This window comes from Natrix helvetica (assembly GCF_964273705.1).
Source record: "Natrix helvetica genome assembly, chromosome: 5".
NCBI lineage: Eukaryota > Metazoa > Chordata > Lepidosauria > Squamata > Natricidae > Natrix > Natrix helvetica.
Window position 1 is genome coordinate 92669735 of NC_138551.1, and position 14170 is coordinate 92683904.

Below are 14170 nucleotides of genomic sequence, written 5' to 3' on the forward strand. Positions count from 1 at the left end.
GTTAAATTTTTTGAATCCCACCACTGGTTTCAACACCGATTTTGTTGGAAGTGCCAATAAAATGAATATATATGTTTAATTTTATTGGCCATTTACATTCTTATTCCTGTGTGTAGTTGTCGTAGGGGCCCCCAGTATACTGCTTTGCCTGGGGCCCATAGTGCTGTTAAGACCCTCCCTATTTGCTTGAGTTTTTGCCATGAGCAATGTGAGGTTTTTTTCGGTCTCCATTCCCATCTTCCTCTTAAAATTGACTGTCCCGAGTACAGGAGTGACGGTAATTGTAGTCCACGCCCCTTTGCAGGGTTCAGGTGAAGGGAGAACAACAACAAAGTAGCATAGAATAAACTGGTGTAGAAAGCCAGATCATTAGCACAGATCTGTTCCAATCCTATAAAGCAGTCACATTGATTTAGTTACCTTAAGAGCAAGTACCATTAGGCTCAGCTAGGTTTCTTTTGAACACAAATATAGAGAATTGCATTGTAAATTGATTTTTCAAGCTGCTCTAATAGCTGTTGGAGAAATATTTGGCCAGTGGTTTCTGATGAAGTTTCTCCAGTTCCAGAATTTTTTTCCTCTTTCTTTCTTTCTTTCTTTCTTTCTTTCTTTCTTTCTTTCTTTCTTTCTTTCTTTCTTTCTTTCTTTCTTCTTTCTTTCTTTCTTTCTTTCTTTCTTTTTCTTTCTCTCTCTTTCTCTCTCTCTCTCTCCTTCCTTTCTTCCTTCTCTTTCTTTCTTTCCAACTCAACATCACCCATGTTGATGGGCGCTTTGCCTTAACTGTTACAAGGTAATAAGGGTTAACCGGAGAGGCAGTTTCTGTAAGCAGGGCAATAAAGATTAGGCTAGAAACAACACCAGAATGTTTCTTTCCTGTCTTCCTTACAGGATTAGCCCTGTAAAGTGGAAGGAAACAAAAGGAGATTTCTTCCAACAACCGGTTCTCTGAATTGCTTAGAAAGTTAACAACCTGCTATCCAAAATAGGTGCGAACTGGCTGAATCCCACCACTGGCTCTCCTTCATGATTGAGAATTTGATTGAAGGAATGTTGAAGGATTTTTAGTATCGGTGGACACTAAATTACCGAATTATTTGGCTGCCTTGGACTCTTTATGGCAATGCTGATCATTCTTGGAAGGTCAGCCTCTGAAGATTAAGGTTTGAAGAATTTTTGTTCATTTTTAAAAAAAAAATCATTTTATTGCTTGAACAATGCAGCAGACAAATGTTAAGCAAGCAAAATGGTAAAGTTTCAAAAACAAAAGTGTTTCAGAAACAAAAACAAGAAGCTTACCATTATATAAATTTTAAAGAAATATTACACCTCGGTTTCACTTTAAAAAAACAAACAAACCACAGAGAATGCTGTTGTCCTTTTTTTTTTTAAAGTTAATATGAGAATCAGGTCAAAGGCCAAAGGTGTTCATTTTTTCAAAACAACTGTTGATATATGATATATTAGTGGCTTTTCAAAAAAATGTGTTATTGTCTATTTTTGCAGACAGATTTTTCCTAAGTTTATAAAGTCCAAATTTAAAAAATATATAATTCAGCCACACCTTGACACCTTTATTTCTTAATTCCCTAGCAGAAATCTGATTGACAACATTAAGAATTGTGAGCCAGTAGGGAACAGGCAGAATAAATGTTAATGTCTTGTGTTAATGTATTTTCACACTTATTACAGTCTTCATGATATGGGCAAAGATACCATAAACAACTTATTGGTTGCCAATGTGTTTCTGAAACCCTTTGGTTTCTGAAATCTAGATTGTGACAGACTGAGGTTCCGATAGAAGAGAATATTTGTAGCTCATGGTTGAACTGTGGTGCCCGTAGGGCTCTTTGAGCTTGGTGGTTTTTCTTGAAGATGTTTCACTACCAAACTAGATGACATCATCAGTGCATCATGAGTGCACCTAAAACTCCACAGACCGAAGTTCACGTCCATGGGTGATTTTGAACCACCTATTCTCCCTCAATCAAACCTACTGCACAAGTTGTGGTGCTGAACTCATTCCCTTGCAATCCTGGAGGAAAAACAGGATATAAATCTGACAAAAAAAAAAACTCATCCCGTTGGTTGTAAGCAGTCACCAGTGGACATGCACTGACTTCAGAGGTGGTATTCAGCAGGTTCTGACCAGTTCTGGAGAACCAGTAGCAGAAATTTTGAGTAGTTCGCAGAACTGGTAAATATCACCTCTGACTGGCCCTTCTCCCATCTATTCTCTGCCTCCCGAGTCCCAGCTGATAGGGAGGAAATGGGGATTTTGCAGTAACCTTCTCTTGGAGTGGAGAGGGAATGGAGATTTTACAGTATCCTTCTCCTGCCATGCCCACCAAGCCACACCCACCAAGCCACACCCACAGAACCGGTAGTAAAAATTTTGGAGGCTAAAATGTATAAAGAACAGTTGCTGGAATTGGATTTATCCAGTTTGGTGAAAAGAAGGACCAGGGATGTCATGATAGCAATCTTCCAATATTTGGGGGGATGCCACAAAGAGGAGGGGGTCAAATTATTCTCCAGAAGATAGGACAAGAACAATGGATGGAAACTAAACAAGGAGAGAAGCAACCTGGAACTAAGGAGAACTTACCTAACAGTGAGGACAATTAACCAGTGGAACAGCTTGTCTTCAGAAATTGTGGGTGCTCCATCACTGGAGGTTTTAAAGAAGAGATTGGCAACCATTTGCCTGAAATGATATAGGGTCTCCTGCCTGAGCAGAGGTTTGGACTAGAAGACCTCCAAGGTCCCTTGCAGCTCTGTAATTCTGTTATTATTCTGTGAAATCAGGCTGCAATAAGGACAGAATGGACCATCCCTTTCCCACATGTCCAGCTGCAGAGCTGACAAAGCAGCTGTTGATTTGGCAGCGAGACTAAATCGGAAGGGAGTAAACTTCTAACAGGAAATAAGGAACGACCTGTGACACCGCTTGCTTGTGTCTTTTTAAACAGTGACACCAAGCAGCAAATCTCTGGAGAGAATTGGGATCGGTAGCCCAGGATGGAGGCCAGCTCTGGCTGGGAAGCGGTGGCTGAGGCCACCAGATCTCCAAGAGATCCTCTACATTTTGACTGGAGGATTGGTGCTAAGGTTGGATCTAGCCGGGCTCTGAAGCCAGAGGGAAAGGCTGTTCATAAGAAGATTGCCAGGAAAATATTTTAATAGGGGAAACCAAGATGAAAATAATAATAATCATCTTTTGAACTCCGAGAATCAGCTGTGCAAACGGCCTTGTAAATTATAAATTTCTCAGCTTTTGCGTTGTGGGTAATGTTTACAAGCCAGGGTGCGAAACGTCCCAGCCTGGGACATGATTTCATAGAGTTATCCCTCGGTTTAAATGCTACTGTTGATGCCTTTCAATGGATTTAATCAAACTTATAATCAGATCTCAACAAATGTATCGTTTTGAGTTACTGGTTAGTAAGAATTGTTACCAATTCCTTTTTTAAAACATATTTTTAGTATTATTATTTTTTGCCCTTTTATAGTAAAATCCGATTGGCAAAATAGTGTGAAAAATAAGCAAATTCTATTCTGTAATGGTCTGAAATCCTAAATGGTAAATTTATGTCCAGTTAAGCTAAAGTAAGTGTGTGGTTCTACAGTGAAGTTTCCTTCCTTCATTATTTTTCAGAAATCTTCCTTCCTTCCTCCTTTTCCTTCCTTCCCTCCTTCCTTGTCCCTTTCTCTTTCTTCCTGCCTCCTTCTCCTTCCTTCCTTCTTTTCTTTCCTTCTTTTCCTTCTGTTCCTTCCTTTTTTCCTTCCATCCTTCTTTTCCTTCCTTGATTCCTTTTTTCCTTCCTTCCTTCCTCTCAATATATTTCAAGCATGAGAAATTAGATAGCTGTCACTCTAATTTAGGTTTCCCTCCACATATAGATTGATTGTTTAAACTGTATTCAAGATACAGGAAACCTGAATTTCATCTTAATGAGTTCTTCTACTCCAGTGATGCCTGGGCAATGATGGGAGTGAACAGCTTAGATTTGTGTGCATCCTGTGGTTAATGAAGGCAGAAACACAATTTGCTATCGGCTATTTCTTGTATTTGACCTCCCCCCCAATCCCATCCTCCTCCCTCAAGGAGGAGAGCCATCCATTGTGAATGACGTAAACATACCTCTCTCGATTGTTTTTCTTTCTTTCTTTGTTTGTTTTAGTGCTTACCTAAAACGTAGATCATTTTTCCTGAGTTGTTTTTCCAAGAGGATCTAGAAGCCAGTTCGTGTTAATGGCTTAGTTGTAGTCTTTGCTGCTATCTATAGTTGTTTTAAAAGGGAGGGGATTTTCCGTAAGCTCTTTGATATCATTTGGCTAGAGACCGATTTTCACATTACCAGAGCATTTTCCATGTTCCACCCTGTCCAAAGCTAATGTTAATGCTATCCTTTACCAAGGTTTGGGTGTAGTTGCTGACACCACTGCAAGCGTTATAAATCAATCCTGTCACTTCTATGCCATTTTCACGCTTAGAAACAAAACACAAGCACTGACCGTAGAAATGAAACCCTTCTGATAATGAGAACTGACTCACTGATTGTATTTTGTCCCTTAATTTATTTAAACCGAATGTTCAAATCGTGCTGATGAGGTGGCAGTTTTCTTGACAACAATATAAGAAATTGGTTTGCTACTCTTGTTTTCCCAAAAATAAGACCTCCCTGGATAATAAGCACAATTGAGCTTTTGAGCGCATGCTCTAAAATAAGCCCTCCCCTGAAAATATTCAACACAGCAGCAGCCATGAGTTGACCATGCTCGCCGCCTCTTGCACCTCAAAAATAATAAGACCTCCCCGAAAATAAGGCCAAGCGCTTATGTCGAGGATCAAAAGAAAATAAGACCCTGTCTTATTTTCGGGAAAACATGGTATTGCCTTCCATGGAGATGCTTTTTTTTGGGGGGGGGGGGGAGTTCCTTAACTAGACTACAGCCCTGGAATATGCACCAAAGACCGTTTAACTTTTTGAAAATCAGGGTTGGCTAGCTGCTAACACCTACTTTTATAACTACAGTGAATGAAAAACACAAAGCATGGTAAGAGAAGACGCTGGTACTGACTTGCTGATAGATGATGCTGGTAACAGTTGAAGGTTTACTGCCAAGTTGTGTTGGAAGAAATGTCCTTCTGGGTTCAGTTCCAAGTGGGGAAAAAGACACCGGATTCATGGAAGTTGCTTGGAAAGATGGTTTATTAATGATGGACTTCATGGTTTGAGGGAAAAGGGAAGAGATGCTGAGAGTGCCCTGGTTTTTTGCCCTCTCTGGGCTTTTGAATTTGAGCTTGTATTCTGATTGGTTGTCAGACTCCCATGGGGCCATGCAGGGACAACTCTATAGGCTGTCCTGAGTCCCAGGGTTGGTTGAGCCTTTCTGGGTGATGTAATCTTCCCAGGTGCCATGTGGTGAGATGGGTAGAGGACTTTGGGCAATTCCTACTATGGCTGTGCCTGAAGGAGGTAAATCTTTGTTATGTAGAATAGACTGGCTCAGGCCTTAATGGCCCATTGACAAAGGTGGGGTGGGGGGATGGTGAATTTCTGCCTCCTTTTTAGGGGAAATATTCTGCTCTTTTTAATATTTCCTAAAATATTTCATTTTTCTAGGAGAGGGGTGGGTGCTAACTTCCTACAGTCTTATTGGAAAACTTTCTGAACAGTGATTCTGAAAGAAAATCCAAGGAGCTTCTTCTCTTCCCTTCTCTCTTCTCTTCCCTTCCTCTTTCCCTTCCTTCTTCCTTTCCCTTCCCTTCCTCTTTTCCCTATAAAATGTTCATTAAAACTTCTAAGCAAAAGATAAACTATTATAAAGTATGGAAGAAGAAAGAAAAGTGAAAGAAAGCAAAGGCAAATCAAAGTGCAAGCAAAGAAAAGTTGAAAAAAATAGAAAAGAAAAATGTAAAGAAGTCCCTTTCAATATTCTTCCCAGCACACATACAGTAGGCATATACTTTATTTCAATCTCTCTCTATATATGTCTATATGGAGATTCTCCATCATCCAGGTCGTGGTTGTCCCAAAGGTGCTTTTTCTAGAGGCAACTGGACTTTCTTGTTTTTCTTTGAAGACGTTTTGCTTCTCATCCAAGAAGCTTCTTCAGCTCTTACGAAGCTTCTAGGATGAGAAGCGAAACGTCTTCAAAGAAAGCCAAGAAAGTCCAGCTGCCTCTTGAAAAAGCCCCTTTGGGGTTCTTTCATTATAGTTATGTCTTTCTATAATCCAACCTGCCTAATCATCAAAATCACAAGTTCATTTTTTTCATCCATAAGTCCATAAGAGGCAGAATTCCAATCATCAACAAATGTCTTTCTCTAATCAAAAGAAGTCAGTTTAACCATTTTGGCCAAAACTATCAACTTCACCAACTATTCCTCCACGGTGGGAGGTGTTGAATTTTCCCAACACCCACTGCCTATTCAATGTGCACAAAGATGACAACAACAACAACAAAAGGACAACCACAGATGTTTTTTAAAACACGTATACATTTAGAACAATACAGTGTCAGCCCGAGCCAGAGCCTGTTGCTTTAGTAATGTATGAAATGGCCTTTGGAGAATTATGTTTAATAAAAGTTGGAAATGTATTTAATTTTAACAATGCACGTGTGGCCCATTTGAAGAACGGAGAAGACATCCTCTCATTCAAGCAGTTTGCTCATTTGGGCAATCGAGGGACGAAATTGTAAATCCGAGCACGATAGAAGCTCTACTATTGAGAAAGAGGGGTGTGGGGGAAGCATCTGATACTTTTCTCTTCTGAATGAAGGATCCTGGTTTAAAGCAAGAATTAAAAGTCCAGTTTGAAAACTTCTATCTTACCTTAACAATTTCATCTCCGGGCACCCCAAAACTCTTTCTCTTATAGAAGTTAAAGAGCAGAAGGAGAATTTCTGCTGTAACCCCTAGAGCAGGGGTGTCAAACTCAAGGGTGTTTAGATCTGGCCCTGTAATGGACTGGCCTGTGTTGGCCCCTCCTGAGCTCTGTTTTTACTTGCAGAGTGTTTCAGGGGACTTTTGCAGCCAAAAACGGAGCTCAGGAGATTGTTTTCATTAGCAGAGTGCTTGGGCCACCACTGACACAAGTGATATTGAGCTAGCCACACCCACCCTGGCCACGCCCGCTCTAGCCCCCCCCCCCAAGATCAAACACAACCCTGATGCAGCTCTAAATGAAATCAAGTTTGACACCCCTGACCCAGATCATGTCTAGGGACATCTAGAAGTGAGCTAGATCAGTGCTCCCCAACCTTTTTATCGCCCCGGACCGGTAAATGTTTGATAATTTTTCCGTGGCCCGCTTGTTTTGATTTAATAATTTTAATTTAATTGTATTTAAACATGCCTTCAAAATAAAATACAGCTACACCAAAAAATGAATATAAAGTGATTTATTTTATTTAACTCACTAGAATGCCAAATCAATGAGAACCCTGAGCTTGTTTCTTTGCAACGAGATGGTTCCAGTGTTATATAATGTCAGTATCACTTAACAACACTCCTGCTTAGCAACCAAAATATTTGCTCAGGAACTCTGGCATTGAAGTGTGCAAGTCTTAAAGCTGTCAAGTTGCAAGACCCTTTGCACCCCTAACCCTTTAGGAAAAAAAAAACCAGGGTCTTCAAACCTGACAGCTTGAAGACTTGTGGACTTCAACTCCCAGAATTCTGAGAGTGATTGATGCCCTTGGTGGACTTCAATTCTCAGAATTCTGGGAGTTGAAGTCCACCAGTCTTAAGAGCCAATTTTGCAGATCCCTGGGCAAAAATTGGCTCTTAAGACTGGTGGACTTCAACTCCCATAATTCTGAGAATTGAAGTCCACCAGTCTTAAAACAGCCCCAAGAAGCGAGGCGGCAGAAAAAGAAACAGAGGCCAAGGAGCTTCCCCCCCCGCCCCCTCCCAGCAAAAATCTAACCGGGGAGCCGGGCGGGCAGTAGCAAATTAGCCGATCACACCGCATAGGCAGTAGCAAATTAACCGATCACACCGCGTGATCGGCTAATTTACTACTGCCCGCCCGGCTCCCCGGTTAGATTTTTGCTGGGAGGGGGCGGGGGGGAAGCTCCTTGGCCTCTGTCTCTTTTTCTCCCTCCTCGCTTCTCAGCCCCGCCCGACTTCAGGATCGTCCCTAATCATTGTGGGTCGAAAAGAAAAAAGGGAAAGGGGCGCTTGTTTTGAAGTGCCCCTTTCCCTTTTTTATTTTTGACCTACACTGATTAAGGCGAATCCTGAAGTCACACAAGTCAGGCGGCAATGAACTGCGTTTAGCTGGAGCTGGCTGGAGACCGCGTGTGCGTGTCCACACCAAATACGTGACGCTGGTGCTGCGCGGCAGTTAGAAATTAGTGCGCGGCGTACTCTAGGCACGTGCGCGGCCGCGCGGCCCGGTGCCGATTGATCCACGGACCAGCACCGGTCCGCGGCCCGGGGGTTGGGGAACAAGGAGCTAGATGATTCAAATCGAATCCAATCTTTATTCAGTCCTAGACTAGCAAATAAAACCCAAAAGGGCCACAAATCGTTGAGATAAAAGGGAAAATGTAGCTATTCTACAATGTCTAAAAAGGATGAGATTGAATACAGTGGCTTACTCTGCAGGCTTACAGAGCAGTACTTGGCTGTGATCAAGGAAATAAAAGCAGGGAAATAAAATCAGATTGATCTGATAATAACATCTTATTGAAACAAAGCACATTGAAATGACCAGGATATTTAGTAAAGAGTGGAAATAATTCTTGGTCTGCATAGAAAGGGAAATGCAGGTAGTCCTGGACTTACGACCACAACTGAACCCCCCCCCCCCAAAAAAAAATTATGTTGCTAAGTGACTAAGTGACATTTTATGACTTTTCTTGTCACATTTGCTAAGTGAATCACTGCAGTTGTTAAGTTAGTAACACAGTCATTAAGTGAATCTTGCTTCCCCATTGACCTGGCTCATCAGGGGATCCTGTGACCCAGGGACACTGCTTCCATCATAAAGGTGAGTCGGTAGTCAAGCATCTGAATATAAATCACGTGACCATGGGGATGCTGGAATAAATGGTCATAAGTCCAGCAAATAGTCATAAGTCACCTTTTTCAGTGTCGCCGTAACTTCATAATGGTCACTAAATGAACTGTTGGAAGTCAAGGACTGCCTGTAGAGAATAACATGGTCTTTCGGCTCAATTCTTCCTCCACTTCATGGACACAGTCTGTTTGAAGGGGATATTTTGCTATTTTCCTCCAGTAACAATTGTTAGGAGGTCATTAAAGCTAGTGAACGAGAAGGCCCTCCTGAATTTTGGAATTACTACGTGATCAAGGTATCTAGCTGATTTGAGAAGATATGAAGAGTAAGGTCCCCCCCTCTCTCTCCCCCCCCCTCTCCTTCTCCTCCTCCCCCCTCTCTTTTTTAGGATTTTATTGATGTTCTATTGTTTACATTTAGTGCTTAATAAACATCGTGTTCTCTGGGTTATTTAATTGCTTAGCAATGCTGATTACATTCTTAATCTCCGCCTCTTTTTTCCAACCCCTGGTAAAATAAAGTCCATCTTTGATCACATTCTGTGACTCCTTTTTCTGTTTAATCTTCAGCATACGTCTGTCCATTTCTGCACAATCTATTATCTTCCTAATTATCTCTTCCTCTCGCGGTATTTCTTCATTTTTCCAATGTTGTGCAAATGTAATCCTCACTGCAAGGGACACAATGGCTCAGTGTCTAAGACGCTGAACTTGTCGATCAGAAAGATTGGCAGTTCGAATCCCTAGCGCTGTGTAACGGAGTGAGTTCCCTTTACTTGTCCCAATTTCTGCCAACCTAGCAGTTTGAAAACATGTAAAAATGCAAGTAGAAAAATGGGAACCACCTTTGGTGGGAAGGTAAGAGCGTTCCATGCGCCTTCAGCATTTAGTCATGCCGGCCACATGACCACGGAGACATCTTCGGACAGCACTGGCTCTTTGGCTTTGAAACGGAAATGAGCACCGTCCCCTAGAGTCGGGAACAACTAGCACATATGTGTGAGGGGAGCCTTTACCTTTATCTTTTTTTAATCCTCGCTGTTGTTCAGACATGCAATACTAAATATACTCTTTGCTTATCACGTTTGCTTATCACGACTGTGAAGGGAGAAAAATGGACCTACTGGGCCCACCGGAAGTCAGAAAATGGCCATTTCCGGCCTCCAGAGGGCCTCTGGGGGTTTTCGCCCTCCCCAGGCTCCAAAAAAGCCATGCATGAGGCGTGTGCGTGTGGCACGCGAGCATGCGCAGGGGGCATGGTACGGGGAGGCATTAAATATAGGGGTAGGCACGCGAGCGAGTGTGATAGTGCGCGTATGCATGCTTTTGGCACCTGAGGCGAAAAAGTTCACATCACTGGTGTAGGGTCTCCTGCTTGGGTGGGGGTGGGTGGGGCTAGATGACCTACAAGGTCCCTTCCAATTCTGTTAATCTGGATCTCTGTCCTGAGATCACATGATCTCCTTTGGTGACGGTCTAACAAGCAAAGTCAACGGGGAAACCTGATTTACTTAACCACCATGTTACAACTGCAGGGATTCACTTAACATCTCTGGCAAGAAAGCTTGTTAAAAAACCCTTAACCACTGTCTCACTTAGCAGTGTAAACCTTGGGCTTGATTGTGGTTGTAAGTTGAGGACTAACTGTATTGATAGAAGTCAGGAGGGCATAATATTGAGAAAAAAGACACGTTCTTTAGTCAGTTTTCTCAGAGGGTTGCTGGCCATGCTGCTTAGCAAGGTTCACGTGGAATAATATTAATAATATTTATTCGCTGGTGACGTCTCGTCTGGACTACTGTAATGCTCTCTACATGGGGCTCCCCTTGAGGTGCACCCGGAGACTGCAGTTGGTCCAGAATGCAGCCGCGCGGGTAATCATGGGGAGATCGAGGTTCTCCCATATAACACCTCTCCTGCGCGAGCTGCACTGGCTTCCTGTGGCCTACCGGGTGCGCTTCAAGGTGTTAGTCACCATCTTTAAAGCGCTCCATGGCATAGGGCCTAGTTATCTGCGGGATCGTGTCCTGCCCCATACATCCCTGCGGCCCATTCGCTCACACAGAGAGGGCCTTCTCCGGGTGCCGTCCTCTAGAGACTGTCAGAGGGCGGTGCCCAGGAGTAGGTCCTTCTCTGTGGCGGGTCCCACCCTTTGGAACGACCTCCCCCCAGACATCAGGACAACAACCGATCTCTGCTCCTTCCGCAGTAAACTGAAGACCCACCTGTTTCGGCTAGCCGGCCTGGCATAATCTCGACAACTGTTCCACCCCTTGGTTAATTTTAATTGTCAATGTTAGCTTTTAAACTTTTATTCTTATTGGGGTTTTAACTTCTCTGATTATTGTATTTATTTATTTTTACCTCCTCCTTTGTAGTCCGTAGACCGTTGCTTGTGTACGTCGCCCCGAGTCCCTGTGGGGAGAGGGGGCGACTAATAAGTCTGATAACATAAATAAATAAATAAATAAATAAATAAATAAATAAATAAATAAATAAATAAATAATAAATAAATAAATAAATAAATAAATAAATAAATAAATAAATAAATAAATAAATAATAAATAAATAAATAAATAAATAATAAATAAATAAATAAATAAATAAATAAATAAATAAATAAATAAATAAATAAATAAAAGAAAACATTTTCTCTTCTTTTCTTCCCCTCCAGAAAGAATCTGAGGCGTTTATTGTAGAAGATCACATTTGCCTTTGTTATCAGCAAGCAAGTGGGAGAGAGAACTCAAACCAGCAATTTTATTCCTAAATGGTGAGTCATCCAATCCACACTCATGCAGAGTATATAATATCATTTGATTACGTTGCTCTACTACAGGGGTTCAGATTTATACGGAAAGTGCAAGTGGTAGTAACTGTTACTAGCATGTTTTGACCATTCTGATTACAATTTTTTTTTTAAAAAAACATACATTTCCCAAAAGTTAATGTAATTTTAAATTAATAATCTGCTTTGAAATACCGTATTTTTCGGAGCATAAGATGCACGCACGCCCCCCCAAAAAAGTGGGTGGAAATGTCTGTGCGTCTTATACAGCGAATTTTGCCAAAGCCCCGCCCGCCCACCAGCACCCACCCTTTGGCCGTTTTCAGCCTTCGCGCATCATGTTTTTGACCTCCGCACACTCCGTTTTAGTCCTGTTCCAGGGTGCAGGGATCACCACAGCACATTGCCGCCGATCACTGCCTCCATGCATCGTATTTTTGGCCTCCCACCCCCTGTTTTTGACCTCTGCGTGTTGCGTTTTTTGGACAGTTCCAGGCAGTGGGGATTGGTGGCGCCTGGAACCGGCCAAAAATGCTATGTGCAGAGGCCAAAAATGATGTGTGTGGAGGAAGAAAACGTGACATGCACAGACCAAAAACGCGCAGAGGTGGCGATGGGCTGTGGCTATCCCCGCAGCCTGGAACAGCTGATTGGGGGTATTCCGGGAAGTTGATCCACCCGCCAATCAGCTGCTCATGCTGAATCAGACTGCGATAACATGCTGAAACTGACCAGGCTGTTTCCTGTTTGCTGCAAGGAGGCTAGCCAGATGAATATTGATGGATGCTGGTAGGCAGAGGCAGATTTTATTTTCTTGTTTTCCTCCCCAAAAACTAATATGTGTTTTGTACTTCAGAGTGTCTTATACTCCGAAAAATGCAGTAATTAAAAGACTTTTGATATCATTGGTCATTGACGGACATGGCTGTATATCAGTTGAAGGGAAGTTTTATACATTTACCTGTATACATTTATACGTTTATCTTCCAGTCAGGCTTGCAAATGTTTGTCTCTGTTTAGAAGTGAGGAACAGTTTGTGCAAAATTCTTTGCTCCAGACACAATGACAGACTGAGGGATTTAAGCTTCCAGTTTCTCCCTAGATAAAGGAAAAAGCTAGGAGAAGAAGCTATTGGAATTGAAGGTTTGGCATTAATCATTGGGATGACAGTTTGTTGATGGGTTTGAATTAACCCTGAGAGAATCTGAACATTACGAATATCTTTATGGCATGTTATTGATAAATTGTGGGATGTTTGGGGCCAGCTACAGTTTTGAGGTTGGGCAAATCTTTCTCCTTGTTCATTCCGAGTCTCACCATACTCATTAGCCTATGAACCACAATATTTTACTAGCCATGACCAGAAAAAAAAGAAGCTGGATTTGGTCGAATTCACTTTAGATGATTTTGAATCTCTTGCTCCTGCAGAGGTGATGGCAAGAACCTCCTTTAAGGTAGGACAAGAAAAAAATGGATGGAAACTAATCAAAAGGAGATGCAACCCAGAACTATGGAGAAATTTCCTGTCAGTGACCATAATTAATCAGTGGAACAGTTTGCCTTCAGAAGTTGTAGGTTGCTGCATCATTGAATCAGAATAGAGCTGGAAGGAACCGTGGATGTCTTCTAGTCCAGCTCCCTGCTCAAGCAGGAAACCCTCTATGATTTCAGACGAGTGGTTATCCAGTCTCCTCTTAAAACCTCCAATGATGAAGCACCCACAACTTCTGAAGACAAGCTGTTCCACTGGTTAATTGTTCTCCTTATTAGGAAATTTCTCCTTACTTCAAGGTTGCTTCTCTCCTTGATGACTTTCCATCCATTGCTTCTTGTCTTGCTTTCTGCTGCTTTGGAAAATAAGATGACCCCTCTTCTTTGTGGCAGCCCATCAAATATTGGAATACTGCTACCATGTCCCCCCTTATCCTTCTTTTCTCTACACTAACCATACCCAGTTTTTGCATCCGTTCTTCATATGTTTTTGTCTCCGGGTCTTTAATCATCCTAGTTGCTCTTCTCTGCACTTTTTCCAAAGTCTCAACATCTTTTTTGTAATGTGGTTGTTGGAAAAAAAAATGTCCTTCTGGGTTCAGCTCCAAGTGGGGAAAAAGACACTGGAAACATGGAGGCTGCTTGGAAAGATGGTGTAGTGGTGGACAGGACCACATGGTTTGAGGTCCTGAACAGAAAAGAGAGATCACATGCTTCAGGATGTTGGGTGAAGAAGAAAAGGGAGCAAGATGCTGAAAGTTCCTGGCTTTATACTCTCTGTTCAGCCGCACCTCTGTTTCCTATTCTCGTGTAAGAAATGCATTCTGATTGGTTGTCAGACTCCCATGGGGCCATG

The 14170-nt window shown here is 42.1% G+C and overlaps 1 protein-coding gene across 1 annotated transcript in view; it reads left to right on the plus strand.

The window, feature by feature from the left end:
• LOC309392679 (zinc finger MIZ domain-containing protein 1-like) overlaps nucleotides 1-14170 on the plus strand; it is a gene marked incomplete at its 3' end in the record, with an annotated part of 326574 nt that overhangs the window by 143972 nt on the left and 168432 nt on the right. The window contains exon 3 of the mRNA XM_081954107.1: nucleotides 11710-11808. The remainder of the gene's footprint in view (nucleotides 1-11709; nucleotides 11809-14170) is intronic.